Consider the following 14,703-nt stretch of genomic DNA (forward strand, 5'->3'; position numbering starts at 1 on the left):
ATGTATATGTGTTTGTGTGTTATTTGAAATTCCAGTTAATTGCTAATTAATGGAATTTTCTTATTATTGATTGCTTTTAAAAGAAATCATTCAATTAATTGTGCTAATTATAAAGAAAGTGTGAAATATATAAAAATTATATTCATTTTTAACATTTTGTTGTTGCTGCCCAGACGGCAGAGCAGCAGCTGAAGGCGGAAGCAGCGCAGTCGCAGCTGAGTGAAAAATAAATAGATTCACAAATAATAATGTTGTTGCTTAAGTGCTCGCATACAATTAACAAAAAATATCATTAACAAAAGTGGAGTTGACTACTGCGACAACAACAACAACAACAACAATAATAATAACAATAACAGCAAAACTTATTTTGGTAAGTCTCCCCAGGGTGTTCTAAAAGCAGCGCAGTCGACGTCAAGTAGAGCTTTGGCTGCTGCCGCGACCGCCTCTCTCTTTCTCTCTCTTGATCTTTTGTTCGCTGTCCAGTTTCAAGCTAAGCTCAAACTTGCAAAACGACTTTCAACATCATTCGTTAGTTGTTGTCATTTTGCTCGTTGTTGTTTTTGTTGTTGTCTTTTTTTTCAACTTTTGTTGTGGTGTTTATTTAATTACACCTTCTATATTTTCTCAGTGCTTTTGTTATAATTTAGATTTAGGTTTTATGCGTTGCTTTTATTTGTTGCTGTTTTTAGCACTTTTTTCACCATATTTTCGCACATGTCGAAATCACCGCTGTCTTCGAATTGTTTTCCATGTTGAGAATATCGCACAAAGCAATTATTTATTTATATACTTAAAGCCATAATTGTTATTGTGGTTTTGTTTTTGCAATATGGCAATACGTGGAAAATGCTGTTCGTTATTTATTTGTCATTTATTTTCTGCTATTTTTGACATGCTTGGGGTAACAAATGTTTAGGTTAGGTAATTGCAATAACCGTTAATTTAAGTATTTGATTGAAATAATTTTTTCAATATTTGTTTTATTTATTTCAATGTCATGACATTATTTCTGTCTGTATTCCTAATTATTTTATTGTTATTGTAAAATGAATGTGAAAGAATATGATTGTTCTTTAATTTATATACTTTAAATTAATGTTGAGCTATATTTATTTATTATTAATCATTCATCAATCATTCATCATCAATCTTTACAGTTACAATTATGTATAATATTCTACAAACAGTTTATAATTATATTCGCTTTCATGCCACAAAAAACGCACAAATAATATTGAGTCAAGATATTGGATTCTTTTAATTAAAATAAATGGCTATTTAAATAATGGCAGAATTGATAGTCTCCAAAATCTAAAATCTAATGTAATGAAAATATAAATTTTTCGTAAAATATTAAACAGTAAAGAATTTAATTTATCAGAGTTTTTTACAGTATATATTCAGTATATTGATTCACATTAAATTTAAATATAAGTCTCTTCATTTGTTAAATTTTATAAATGTTTAACAGAGCTCTGTTTTAAAACTGCTTTGTTGCAGTTCTTTCATATACCCGACACACTGTGCATTCTGAAGCAGCTCAAACTGTAGCTAATTCGAGTTTCTACAGTCACCGACTGTCTGCCTGACAGTCTGTCTGGCAGACTGACTGGCTGACTATGTTAACGAGCGGGAAGGTCGTAAAACAAAAGCCTTAACTTGTGTTAAGAGCTGCATTTAAAACTTGGCTGAGACGGCGTCGACGTCTATAACTCCGGCGCGAATCTATGCAAAATCGAAAAGCCAAGCGAAGGTCTGAGACTGACTCTGGGTCTGAAACTGAGACTGTGACTGTGACTGAAACTTAGACCCTGCCACACATCATGATGCATTCAACCATTATTTTTTTCTTCATTTTTTTAATTAGAGGTAGAAAAACAACAAAGAGCAAAGTAGAAATGCATAATGCATCTGCAAAAATCGCTGATAATGGGGAATACATTTTGAATGCCAAATGAGCCAACCGCCAACGTCGATGATGATGAAATACAAGAGAAGTAAGCTGGAAAACCTAAGCCCAACCCAAACCCAAAACCAATGTTGCCTTCCATGGAATGTTATTCCAAGTCGAGAACGCGTTTTAAAACCGGTTATACATACTTACATTGGGCGCCACAAACATTAGATGGTAGCTATTGGTTGATGATTTGATTATTTCAATGTTTGCATGGTCAGTTTGGGGTCAGAGTCTTGGCTGAAGATAAAGCCAGACCCGCATCATCTGTGAGTCACGTTCAGCACTTTTGGGACTCGCTTTTGACAGTCTCAATCTCTACGTGACCCATCTAAAGAGATTGAGTAATATTTCCATAGACGTTCAGTAACAACTAAACATAAACAATGAAACACAACGGCAACATTCGCATTGTTAATTATGAGATAATGATACGACACACACTCGTATGACTGTTATAGAATACGAATATAAATACGAATAGTACGGTAGACCCTGGTTACGAATCCAAATACTCATTGCTTATGCGCATAGTTTCAGTTTGCCGTTTGCCATTGTTTTTTTTTTTTTTTTGGTTTGTGGATATTATTATTAAAAGGTTTGCCAAGTCTTGTTTCTGGATGATAGTACAAAGAATATTATGAAGATTTAAAAACTACAATGTTTATCTTTTGATGACGTTTATAACTTGGAATACCTTATTATTTTACTGAATCTTGAAAAGAGAAAAATAATTTAAGATATATTGAAATTTTTCTTCGAAAAAATGCATTCTTCTAATAACCTTTTTTGAGCTACAAAGTTTTTGTACTGTGTTCTCCGATTTTATATATTTAAGATTTAGTTTTTCTTTTTATATTCCCAAAATATTATTAAAATAAATATTTAAAAATGAATCTATAATTATGTTTAATTATATTGGATTCAGGCAAAAAAAACAAATTGAATTAAGATTTAATTTTAATTTAATTTCTGTCTTAAAGTTTTTCTTAAAAATATTATTATAATAAATATTGAAAAATGCATCTATAATTATGTTTAATTATATTGGATTCAGGCATATATGGAAGTCAGCAATAAGTTTCCATTAAAGTTTCGTATTCTTGAGTTCCCGTCTTAAACGAGACTGTGAAGAAACGAGTTGATGACTCAAACTCAACCTCCGATTCGACGTCATTAAGACTATATGCAAATCTGTGGGCGTTTGGACGTTGCACAGCTTCGGTGATTGCCCCACAGAGAGACACATGAATTAAGGTTGCCCTGCAGACCCAGAGACCTGACCTATGCTGTTTTCGTTGTCATTTCTGGTTCTTTATGTTGTTTCATCTTCTTTGTTTTTTACTGTCTTTCATTCGGTTTTTTCTTACAAAACATTTTGCGGTTTGCATTTTGCAATCTTCGAATGGAAAATGCAACTTGAACATTGTTTTTTTTATCAAGCTTACAACAACAATAAAAGTACTTGAACTTTTACGGCAACTTAAATTGAACCGTAAAATGGATCTAACTTGGCATTACTTATGGGGCTGACTAATTTAAATTGAAGTCAAAGTGAACTTATTGAATTAAGTCTTTGAGTTTGTATCTTGCCCCTTTTGAGCTGCTCTCTTCCCACACATCTTCAATACTTAATTGAATTATTTTGTTGACAAACGTAGCTTAATAATGTCAACGAACGTTTAACTTTAACTTGGACTAGGAAGCGACTTATGACTATATTTATTAAAAGGGAGACAAGAAACTGTGGTCAATTTATTTTCACAGCTTCTGTTACGTTTCTTATAATTCTTTCGTATTATTTATATGCCTTAAGAGCATTTCGAATAAAGTGCTTGAATTTTCAACAAAGAAAATACATTTCAGGCCTAAAAAATCGATCTATTTAATTCTTTAAATTATTTTTTCGATAAATAGATTTTGTCAATCTTCTCATTCTTATTTAAGAGGGCTCTTCAGCAAAAATAAGAACTCGTTGAACAGCCCTCGTTACAGGGTGTTTTATTGTAAACAATGCTTGAATTAAATTCAATTCCAGCATTTGTTGGATGCATTTACACTAATTCGACAAACACTTTGAGCACTGATTGAACTTAATTGAATTACGACGCGTTTCGTGAGTTACAACTTGAGTTGTTTCGGCCCTGAACTATGAACCGTTTCATTGTGGCCCATGTCCCTGGCCCCCTGGCCTAGTCGAAAGGAAGTCGTTTGCCTACGGCCAAATGTGAACTAGTTTATTTAGTTGGTAGTTGGCCCAAATGGCCTAAAAGCCACCTCGAGCTCACTCGAATGTTTACCTTCTCCATAAGGCACACATGTCGCTTTCTGCGTATTTAGCCACAAATGTGGGCATGAAATGCATTTATAAAAACTCTTTTTGTTTACCTTTCACATCGGGGGCCATTGAGGGCAACCATACTTACAAATTCTGCATTTGCTCTTTGTTTGTTTATTCCACTTGAACTCAACTGGCTTCAAAGATACCACATTCTGTTTCTCTCCACTTATCTGCGAGATACGCAAACTATCTTATTCCATTGGCAATTTCTTAGACCAACTTAAGTATTTATTTAAATTAGCAATTATTCAGGTTCAACTTAGTTCGCTTGCTTGTGTTTTTAAATGTTTTTATTTGGCTTTTTAATTCGTTGATCCCTAAGTACAATCTTTAAATATAATACTGATAGTAAATAACTATATTTACACACTTTCTCTCTGAAGTCAAGACAGGGAGATTCTCTTTACTCCTTCATTTCTCTTTACTCTCGTCTTGCTCTTAAAATGAACTTGTGGATCCCTTAACATCTAAAAATATCGTTCTTTATGCTCTATTTAATCTATCATTTAAGTTTATCTTTGCTGACAAGCCGTATTTAATGTTAAAATTTCCGTGAGCCCATTTGCATATATATTTTTCGTTCACTTTTCCCATCACAACTCACTCTAATAGTTCATATTAATCTAAAATTTATATAGTCAACTTTGTAGTCTCTTCCTCTTTCTACGTCGCAAACAATAATTAATTAACAATCTAATTTGCATTTTCGGGCTTAGTTACATTATTTGTATGAATAATATACAAGATCCTATCAGACTCGAGTCGCAATTGCAAATACTCTCGGGAAACGTAAAAAAGTTGTATAAATGTGATAAGTTTGGCATATATAATATAATATATATATGTACATATAAATATTTTTAATAATCGTATATGCATAATAAATTCTGAGTGTCTGAGTGGGTTTTGCCCCACGGCGAGCCTGGTTTTGCAGCCTAGCCCGTTTTTCTAGCAAACAAAACTAGTTTTTTCCTCGTGACTACAGTGAGAATTTCTAGGGAATTTTGAATGTTAAATTCGGGGAATTTTGCAGCCAAAAGGGCAAACAAAAACCCATAAACAATAAACAAATCATTAAAAAAAACATTGAAAGAATATCTCTAGACTCAGATTTCAAGTACATTTACATAGTTTATAATAAATTCAATTAGCTACAGCTGATGTTGAATATAATTATCTATGCAAAATGGATGCACGTGTTGTGACTGTGAAGAACCTCAGGTATAATGCGATTTCAGATAATGATATGGGAAAAATAAGTGAATACTGCACAAATTGAGTAGATTATAAATTAAGTTCGCTTGAGAGCCTTTACGTCACTTGTAATAGATTATAGTGCATATTTTTAGGAATCTTTATCTTCGTTACGACCTTCAACAAATTTTGCAAAAGAAAAAAATCAGTAATTTTTTATAGGACATACCTCTGAAACTTATTTAAGCTTAAAATTATCACTGTTTTGCTAATCAATTAACTGCAAAAACCTTGAACTCGGTATAACTATCAGATAAAGAGAAGAGAAGATTATATAGGAGTAGATATAATGATATCTGGGTATCTTTAATTAACAATGTCGATGGCAATGACAAATTTGCGTGTGAAGCCACAAAGAAAAAAGAGAACTGAAATAAAGTTGACCTAAAAAAAGACGAAAAATTAAGAAAGAGAAAAAGATGAATAACGATACATTCGATAAGTCATTGTCTATTTCAATACACTATAAAAGGGAATTACAGTTCTGTCAGAAAATAATTTTGTAAATATTATAATCATATATTCTTAGATTAAATTCAGACAGATCAAAATGCTTTACTATCAACCTTTAGAAATTTGAAATATGTATCATTTGTAAATTGAGAAAAGAATAATTTACCAAATTTGTAAGGGTATAAACTAGTCGTCGTTAATAGATAGGATATTCTTTTTTGTATATTTTCTATATTGTAATCTACAAATTTCTGTTTCATGTGAAAAAATTGAAACTGGGAAAATTTGTAAGCGACAAAAAAAAATATTTGAATAATAATACATTAATCGACAGAAGAGGTGCCAAAAAAAAAAAATAAAGAAGATGATATAAAAAAATTATTGACCTTTTTTTTTGTATTTTTTCTGTTGACGTGGGAGAAATCTCCCAATCGAGCGGATCACGCAAATGGAAAGTCTTACAGAGTATTTAATTATATAATGCACATTCAACTGTCCAAAGCTACCGCCCACATAATCTGCAGCAAGTTGATACACTGCTCTCTTCACCTGCCCCTTCAGTCGGTAGTCGATCATTAACACATTTAAATGGTAGCTAACTCAGGGAAAACTTGTCTGTCAACTGTTACAGCTGCCGCATGTGGCTGCCACATCTACAGCTGTAGATGATGTGGCTGTTACTCTTGCTGTGAAAATTACCCATGAAAATGTTTCTATCAGATTGCCACGCTCAGGTGAAAAGTAAAAGTGCTGCTCTAGGTGCCAACTTTTTCTTTCATTTAACAGCAACCACAACAATTATTACGGAAAAAAATATATTCAATAACATTACAGATTTTTTTAGTTGATATCCCAATTGAAAAGTTGTGAAATGACTTATAGAATTTTCGTTAATTACTTGATATTCTTTTATATAGTTATGATAAAAGGTAACACTACTTATAGCATTTTCTATAATAACAGGGTATTTTTATCATATTTCGTATCGTATTTTTATATCTTAAGAACAATTTGTATACCTAATAATAGCTGCTTTTTCTAGTTGTTTGCAAGTGTTACTTGCAAGTATCTAAAAGATACTTCTGTATGCAATTATATTACGTGTTTATCGTGAACTAGACAATACAAATTTTTTTATCATTTTCCAGAAGTTGTAGGTTCAACTTATTATATGTTATAACTTATAACAAATAGCTCTATCCAATCTATAGCTGGTTTAGTTCCAGTATTGTAGCCCTAATACTAGCCGATTAATACTTGGAATATGGTAGAATTTACCTTGTTCAAAATCTGTCAATTTGGTTGTTTAAAGAAAAAACATGAAAAAAGTAAAACTGAAATATAAAATGCGCAGATCGTTGACTCATAAATTATTTACCTTACTGAGCGTAAATCATTTTGAAACGAGATTCGAATAATAATGTGACAAGTAATATGACTTTAAAGTTAGTTTCAAAGAAAGAGGCAAAGTGAAACGTTATTCATAATTTAAATAACATAAATAAATGATTATGTACTTCCTTTTATATCCTTTCTTTAAACATTTAATTAAAATAAAATATGTGAATAATTTTGAGAGAAAAACCTCATTCTTAATTTAAACATTTAATGAAAATAAAATAAATGACTAACATTCCTTTCAAAAATGTTTACAAAGACGAGGGAAAGAAAGGTAAAAACATGTGTATTATCATGGACAGATAATAATTTCAGTAGAATATTTTGAGCAGTTCAATCAACTATATAGTGAACTTATTTGCTGCCGTGTTAGCAATAAATCCCGCATAACCAGAGTGCATTACTTAACTCGTAATTTGCTGTGAACTATGCGAGTGCCCGCGAGGCTTTTAAGCTGACACGGCGACAATGAATGAACTCACATGAGTCACAGCATACTCTACTCTAATGCACACACACACACACACAAACACTACAGTCTCACACACAAACAGACACAGACACACTTGGAATTGTTAACTCATCTGGTTGTTGGCTTTTTTGTGGTTGTGGAATAACCTCAATTTGGTTCACACTGCGGATTGCGACGAGCGGCAGCGTCATGGCTGTAACTCTTTTTTATGCTCGTAACTAAAAGCGAAAAACCCCAAACAAAAAAAAAAGAGCTAAAAACAACAACAGCAATGCACGTGCAATTGTGTCCAGCAACAATAACAATCCAATGGAAATTTATCTTGTTATTTCTGTTGTTGTTTTATTTTAGCCAGACACGACGGTAGCCCCAATTTTTGTTAACGCTTTTCAATTTCGTGACATTCAAATTGGCCACGTAAAAAGGGTAGAGATTTTCCTATTAGTCGCCCCTTCAATCTGTATGCAACAAGTGGTAATTGTTGCAACAACAACAACAACAATCATAGCTTTGTGTGTAGGTGTGTGTAAGTGCAAGTGATTGTTGATTGAAGTCTTGTCCTTCAGTTTGATTGAATATGTCAAGTCGCTGACAAGGCTGTTTTTTATAATAAACAATAATCGCATATTTGGAGCAACAAATTATTATCTAATTATATAAAGTAAGTAACTGTAAAGTGTAGTATCTATAAATAATTCAAAGTTATTTGAAAAAAATGTACATTTTGATTAAAAAAAAAAGAAATTCACAAGATCCTAAGCATTTGAAAATATAAAAAAAGTTTAGCTTTTATTTTGGATTAAAAAATTTAAGAAATAACTCTTATTTAAAATTTTGTAAAATACAAATTAAAATAAACTCTACAGTTAATCTTTGGTTTAGAAAATTTTTTCAGAATCTTGATAAAAAGTTAAAAGCGCATTGAATATTACTTTCCCTTGTTTTGTGGAGCAATATCCATGTTGCATAAAACTACCCCTAGAATCAGCTTTTAATACGTCCAGTAAGACTATAGACATTTTATTAGCCCAACATAGATATAAATCTTGGTCAGGCTATCTATAATTTAGGCCTGTCCCCTGCCCATATATAAACTACAACTGAATATTTCCATTTGACAAGTCGCGTGCCCAATTTGGCAGTAAATCAACTTTAGTTTTGCCCCAAATGCATTCAAATTCGTATCTTGGTTTATTCTATATATGCTTGTGTGTGTCTATGCAATTATTATAATGACAATCGGTTGTAGATTTATGCAAGAGATAAACCGCACGACATTAATTCATTTAGGCGCTTAATGTGCTCGTCAGCTGCATAATTGCCTCTAATGCAGTTGGACAATTAGTCAAATATTGCAATTTATGATTACCATGTAGTGTGGAATATATTCTGGTTATCTCTATCTCTCTCTCTATATATCTCTTTGTCTATGTCTGTGGTAATTGCGTTTCATATTTGGGTTAATTGACATTCACAACGAACTCGTTTAAATCATTTGTACGGTCTCACTGTTCCCCTCTTTCTTAATAAACAAAACATTCTCTATATATTTCATTATATTTTTCTTCAGTTACCATTCACAACGAACTCGTTCATATTTTTGTGGTACAGTCTCACCTCAGTTTATTGGGGGCTGAAACGCGACACATTTGTCAATTTTTTTTATAAGTACCCAAGCACATTAAGTGGACACAAGTCGCATAAACAATTTATAAATAAATATGTATATATAGGTACATATAGCACATGGAATGGACAAATTGGCTTGGCTTTTGTTGTGGAACCATTTGTAATCATTGGATAGTTGAGGCCAAGCTAAGCCTCTTATGAATTCGCTTTGTATGGCTTGATTTCATCATGAGCTTTGTAAGTAATTGGAACTAGAGTGGTTTATGGTTGATGTCAATAAATCATCATGTTACAAATTCAATTTATTATAATTAATATCGAGGCACTGTAATTGGGCAAGATCTTTTTGTGTTGTCTGAGTAGCTTATAAAGTGTGGTAACTATTATTGTAATATTTATACTAATACTAATGTTAATGCTAATGCGAATGATAATACTTACGCCAATTGTGAAGCTATTGCTTATAATTATGCAAATACAGAGATTAATGTCAATGTAAATTCTAATGCTAATTATTTCTATAATCTAATGTTAATGCTAATTCTAATGCTAATGCTTAAACTAATTCTAATTGAGTGGTATTATGACAGTGCAAAGTGTATCCAAATCTCTGGATTGACTTAATTGAAAATTGTGGATAGTGAAAATTCTAATACAAATCTGAATAGAAATAATTGCAATTTCTAAGAATTTGTCATTATTTATGCTTCCGTTTGCAAATTTTGGCCAAATATCTGGAAAGCACATGAAAGGCATGAAATTTTAATTGCTATTTTCATTATTATGATCATTATTGTCTGTCTTTTAACATAAAACGTTTCAAGTGCATGACGACGTCATTATTAAAACGAACTCTAAATATTTATAAATGTATCCAAAACCATAGTTGTTGTATGTATGTTCATTAGCGCTCTCGATATCCACAAAACAACAACAACAGCCGATAAAAATAATAATAATAGCTAAACAATAAAAGGAGAAAAAACTGACCATTTATTTTGGAGGCGTCGCGCTGCCTGGTTCAATAAACGCTTTGGCAGGGCAACAAGGTCAACATTGATGTATATTTGGTTATAGTTTTTTTCGCAGAGCAAACTTGGTTTTGATTTTTATTTTGATTTCTATTTTAATTACGTTGAAAGTTGCACCCAAGGGGTGACAGACATGTTATGATATTATTGGGTCTGCGTTTCAGGCATTGATTTCCCTCTCAAAATTAGTGATATAAGCAAATGTCATGTAAATGAGTCATTCGCAAATGAATGAATAGCGATTTGAGGTCAGAAAGAGCTGAAGACATGCAAGTTGTGAATAAGTTTAAGAAAAAATAAGGTAAAGTCGAGAGCAAAGAGCTTAAAGCTGATTTAGATTTTATTTTTATTTAGGCAAGCTTCACCAGTAATTAATTGTAATGGAATGTTTATAATTTAGAAAAGAATTCCGTGCTCAGAAGTTTCAATACATGATCTCAAGTCTTGAGTCTTTAAAATCTGAGCGAATTTTGTAGGGATTTCCCATTAAAGCACTTCGACTTCTGAACTGGCTAAATTTTATTTGCATCTCGAAGACCTTTCGGATATCCACCTACATCGCGACTTGTCACGAAGTCGTGCAACTGTCAACATTTTGCAAGCAATTAATTCCACATTTCGACATAGATAATTACGACAAACAGTTAAAGATACATACTTTTAGCCAGCGTACTGTGAATTACAATCCCAAACAACACGATGGCCCAGCCTTATACAATAATTAACGCCCGGTATCCGCTATAACGCATCATGCTCCTCATTACACTTGGTTGATTTCAGTGTTAAACAAAAAAAATGAGAGAAATATTTAAGTCTTGGTATTTATTAACATTTAAGTACGAGTATCTGTAGAACTGAATAAAATACGCGTACTCAACAATTATACAAAAGTGACTCTTAGATCTATGATTAACTAGCCTAACTGTTCTATTCTCTACATTCTTTAGAAAACTGCCAAGAAAAGGCTAATGAATTGCGTGCATAGAAATTTAGGTTAACTTAAGATTTGGTTCGTCAATTGTGGTGATTAGTCGAAAGAGAAATACTTCAATTAAGGCTAAAGATAACAACTAATTGCATGCTTCGAAATTGAAGATGATCTTACAGCTCAACTTGTTGACAATCTTAAGACATAAATTACAAAAAATAAAAATCTAGACAGATATAAGAGAATTAAAATGATCTTTCAATTGAAGATAAAGAAGATCCTTCACTTCAGCCAAATAACAATTTGTAGATCAATGATTGTCGAGTTTAAAGTTACCTTTTATCTTTAAATTCAAAATATTGACATTCTGTACATCATTGGTGTGTTTAAAAATTATATTGAGATGACATGATCTTTCAACTTAACTAATTGTAGAAGATCTTACAGGTCAGCTGATAAAGAATTTGTTGAAATCTGATCATCGCTATTATTGGTATTCTGTTCATCTAACAAAAATTTATCGAGTTAAAAGTAATTTTTAAGTTGCAGATCTTACAGATCAAGTAGTTGACAATGCGTAGATCAATGATAATTCTGTTCATCAATCAAAAATGCAGGCTTGCACATTGATTGCAATCTCTAAAGATCATTAGTCGCTCATTAGAGCTTAAAACAACAAATTTCCCCATACATATTCCATCGTATCACAATGGAGGTGAAATCATTTTAATTGTAAATCAATTTCAACTGATAGACTAAAAGATCGATCTCCTTTATCCAGCAGCATTACTGGGCTGCAAAAACTGGTTTATCATTCCGCGTAACGATCATCCGCGTTGTTGTAGTTGTCGTCATCATTGTTATTATTAACTGAAGTCTCGCAATACGAATCTGAATCTGAAGTAGCTGAAGAATTTTGCAGATTCTAAGTCATTCGTTCATCTTCAGCGCCTTGCCGCTCAAGCGGAAATGAATCTTCTCTAAAGTTTGCTTTCTTTGATTTCTTCAGTGTTTGCCATGATCGTTTCTTCTACCTTGTTTTGTGTGTGGAGATGTCTGCACTTGCCGTTGTTTTAAAGAGTCACGTTTCTGCACCAGACCCGGTACTTGTTTTCATTTGGGTTAAGTGTAGGGTTCAAATTGCAAACAGACTCTTCTCGTTTCCCACCCCTCTTTTGTTTGTTACAGTTTACCATGTTTTGGGTATTATGTCGTAATTGTATCTACGTAATGATTCAGTTGTTGTAATGTTGCAAGATGGCTTAAATCATCCACTATTATTCTAAGTACTTTGATTACAATTGCAGTAGATTGATATATTAATATGATAGTTATAGTCTATATATTTACCATGTACTTTTGACTTGTTAACATTTTATTAATCAGCCTAAAAGTATGCAACGTTTTCATGGCGATGTTTAACTGGGCCTCCGAATCATCGTCATAACAACGCATAACCCAATAAACAATATTGTGGTGACTGCGGTCACTAATTTGTAAACTTTAATTACGCTCATATTAAGAGATTTAAAAATTGATCATAGAGAAAAAACATTCATATTTTCTAAATTTATTAAAATATTAATGGCTGTTATATAATTTTTTCTTGAATTGAACAATATGTTATTTTATCTTTATATGAAATTTAAAAAATGTTCGGCAAAAGAATTTTTTGTTTTTGTATAATAATTTGAATCCAGATTGTCTTTGTTTATTAAATATATTTTAAAATGTAAATAATTGTTTTCTAATTTTTTCTTGATAAAATTAACGAAAAAAAATTCTTTGTAATTTATTAAATAATGGGGTTTGTAGGTGTAGACGTATTTTTATTTATTTTCATAAAATTTCAATTATATTCTTCCATTAAATTATATACACATATGACTTGACTTTTCACAGTTTGTCACAAGTTTGCCCTTTTGATATGGAAATTCTTGGCTCTCAAGCAATCGCAGTCACAATCTCTCACCTTGTCCGGCTACTGGACAGGTAAACCTGTTGACTGGGTGAAGGGGGTGCACGGGTACAGTGCAGGTTACCTTAGCGTTTATTTCTTATCAGCGGCAACGTTGACATTCAGAATGAATACAACCACACAAAATGTTACAAAATACTTTGCTGAGATTGGTGTTGTTGTTTTTTTTTTAACCAAACAAATCTTATCAAAGTGTAGCTGGTTTTTTGTTGTGATTTCTTAGCGAATTAGTCAGCAAACACATTTTCAGTATTTATGCGAATAGTTTTTATATGAGCTACTGTGCTGTGGAATTTTCAATTATTTTTGTAGATTTAACAACGCCTTACTGTATTGAAATGTTCGTTCTTGGATGTCCCAAGTGTGGCCCGAAACTCCCTTAAATATTACCCTTAGTCACACCTCAGCTCAAACCACACCTGGCTGTTGCATTAGGGCACACTGATTCCCACACCTATGAAAATTGAATTAATGATAAATAAAAACATTCATTAAATGCGATTAAATGTAAATATTATATATTTAAAATATAAACAAGGAGTCGAGTGAATTGATATTATGTTTGTAAATTTTAAAAGCCTACTTTAATACTTTTCAAATATGTAGTCTTATTAGTGTGACATTTTCATCAGCATTGCACCACTGTTCGGCAGGTGCTTTTAACTTTAATTGCCATACGTTTAGGCCATTTGGTTAACCCTCCCTTTGACAGCCGTTGCATGCAACATTGACATGACATCGGGTTGAATCGGTAGATAACAAAGTTACAATAACCATGGTGAATGTTGAATGTTGAATATTGAATGAAAACAGCCCCAAAGCTGATGCCTCATATACCTCATATACACAAACACATAAACATACTATGTTGGAGTAGTTATGATTGCTCCACATGAAACTTTGATGAACTTTGCTGGGGTTCTGGCCCATTTCGAATTGCAAATGGCGTGAGCTGCAGTTGAATGAACCCTAACACTTCATTTCAATTCATCAATTGCTCGAGTTTGAATATATTTTTGTTGCAATGTGAAGGTTTTCTTTTAGCCTAACCCAGAGTTCATTGAACTTTAGTTTTTTCAATTTTGTTTGGCGTTTGCGATCTTGTCAAGGAAAGTGTTTCAACTATAATAAATGCTAATATTAATGATGGTTAAATCAACAATAGCTCAGTATAAGGAAATGGCTAAAAGTAAGCAACTTTTAAAAATGATATAAACTCTTGGAACACTTGAATTCTTAAAGCTTGACAAATTGTCAATAAA

At 32.2% G+C, this 14,703-nt stretch overlaps 2 protein-coding genes across 4 annotated transcripts in view; both read left to right on the top strand.

Annotated features, from left to right (window-relative positions):
- The window catches only part of LOC117792927 (mucin-5AC), a 23,861-nt gene continuing 9,158 nt past the window's right edge, over positions 1-14,703 (top strand). For both annotated transcript variants that reach the window (XM_034633260.1, XM_034633261.1), the window contains exon 1: positions 1-373. The gene's annotated coding sequence lies outside the window, so the exon portion shown is untranslated. The remainder of the gene's footprint in view (positions 374-14,703) is intronic.
- The window catches only part of LOC117792929 (peptidyl-prolyl cis-trans isomerase FKBP2), an 18,488-nt gene continuing 10,525 nt past the window's right edge, over positions 6,741-14,703 (top strand). Inside the window, exons 1-3 of one of the 2 annotated variants that reach the window (XM_034633264.1) lie at positions 6,741-6,752; positions 10,904-10,912; positions 13,479-13,481. The gene's annotated coding sequence lies outside the window, so the exon portion shown is untranslated. Of the gene's footprint in view, positions 6,753-10,903; positions 10,913-13,263; positions 13,271-13,478; positions 13,482-14,703 lie in introns of those variants that run through there. The other variant, XM_034633265.1, reaches the window with a different exon arrangement.

This window comes from Drosophila innubila (assembly GCF_004354385.1).
Source record: "Drosophila innubila isolate TH190305 chromosome 3R unlocalized genomic scaffold, UK_Dinn_1.0 2_E_3R, whole genome shotgun sequence".
NCBI classification, from domain to species: Eukaryota; Metazoa; Arthropoda; class Insecta; order Diptera; family Drosophilidae; genus Drosophila; species Drosophila innubila.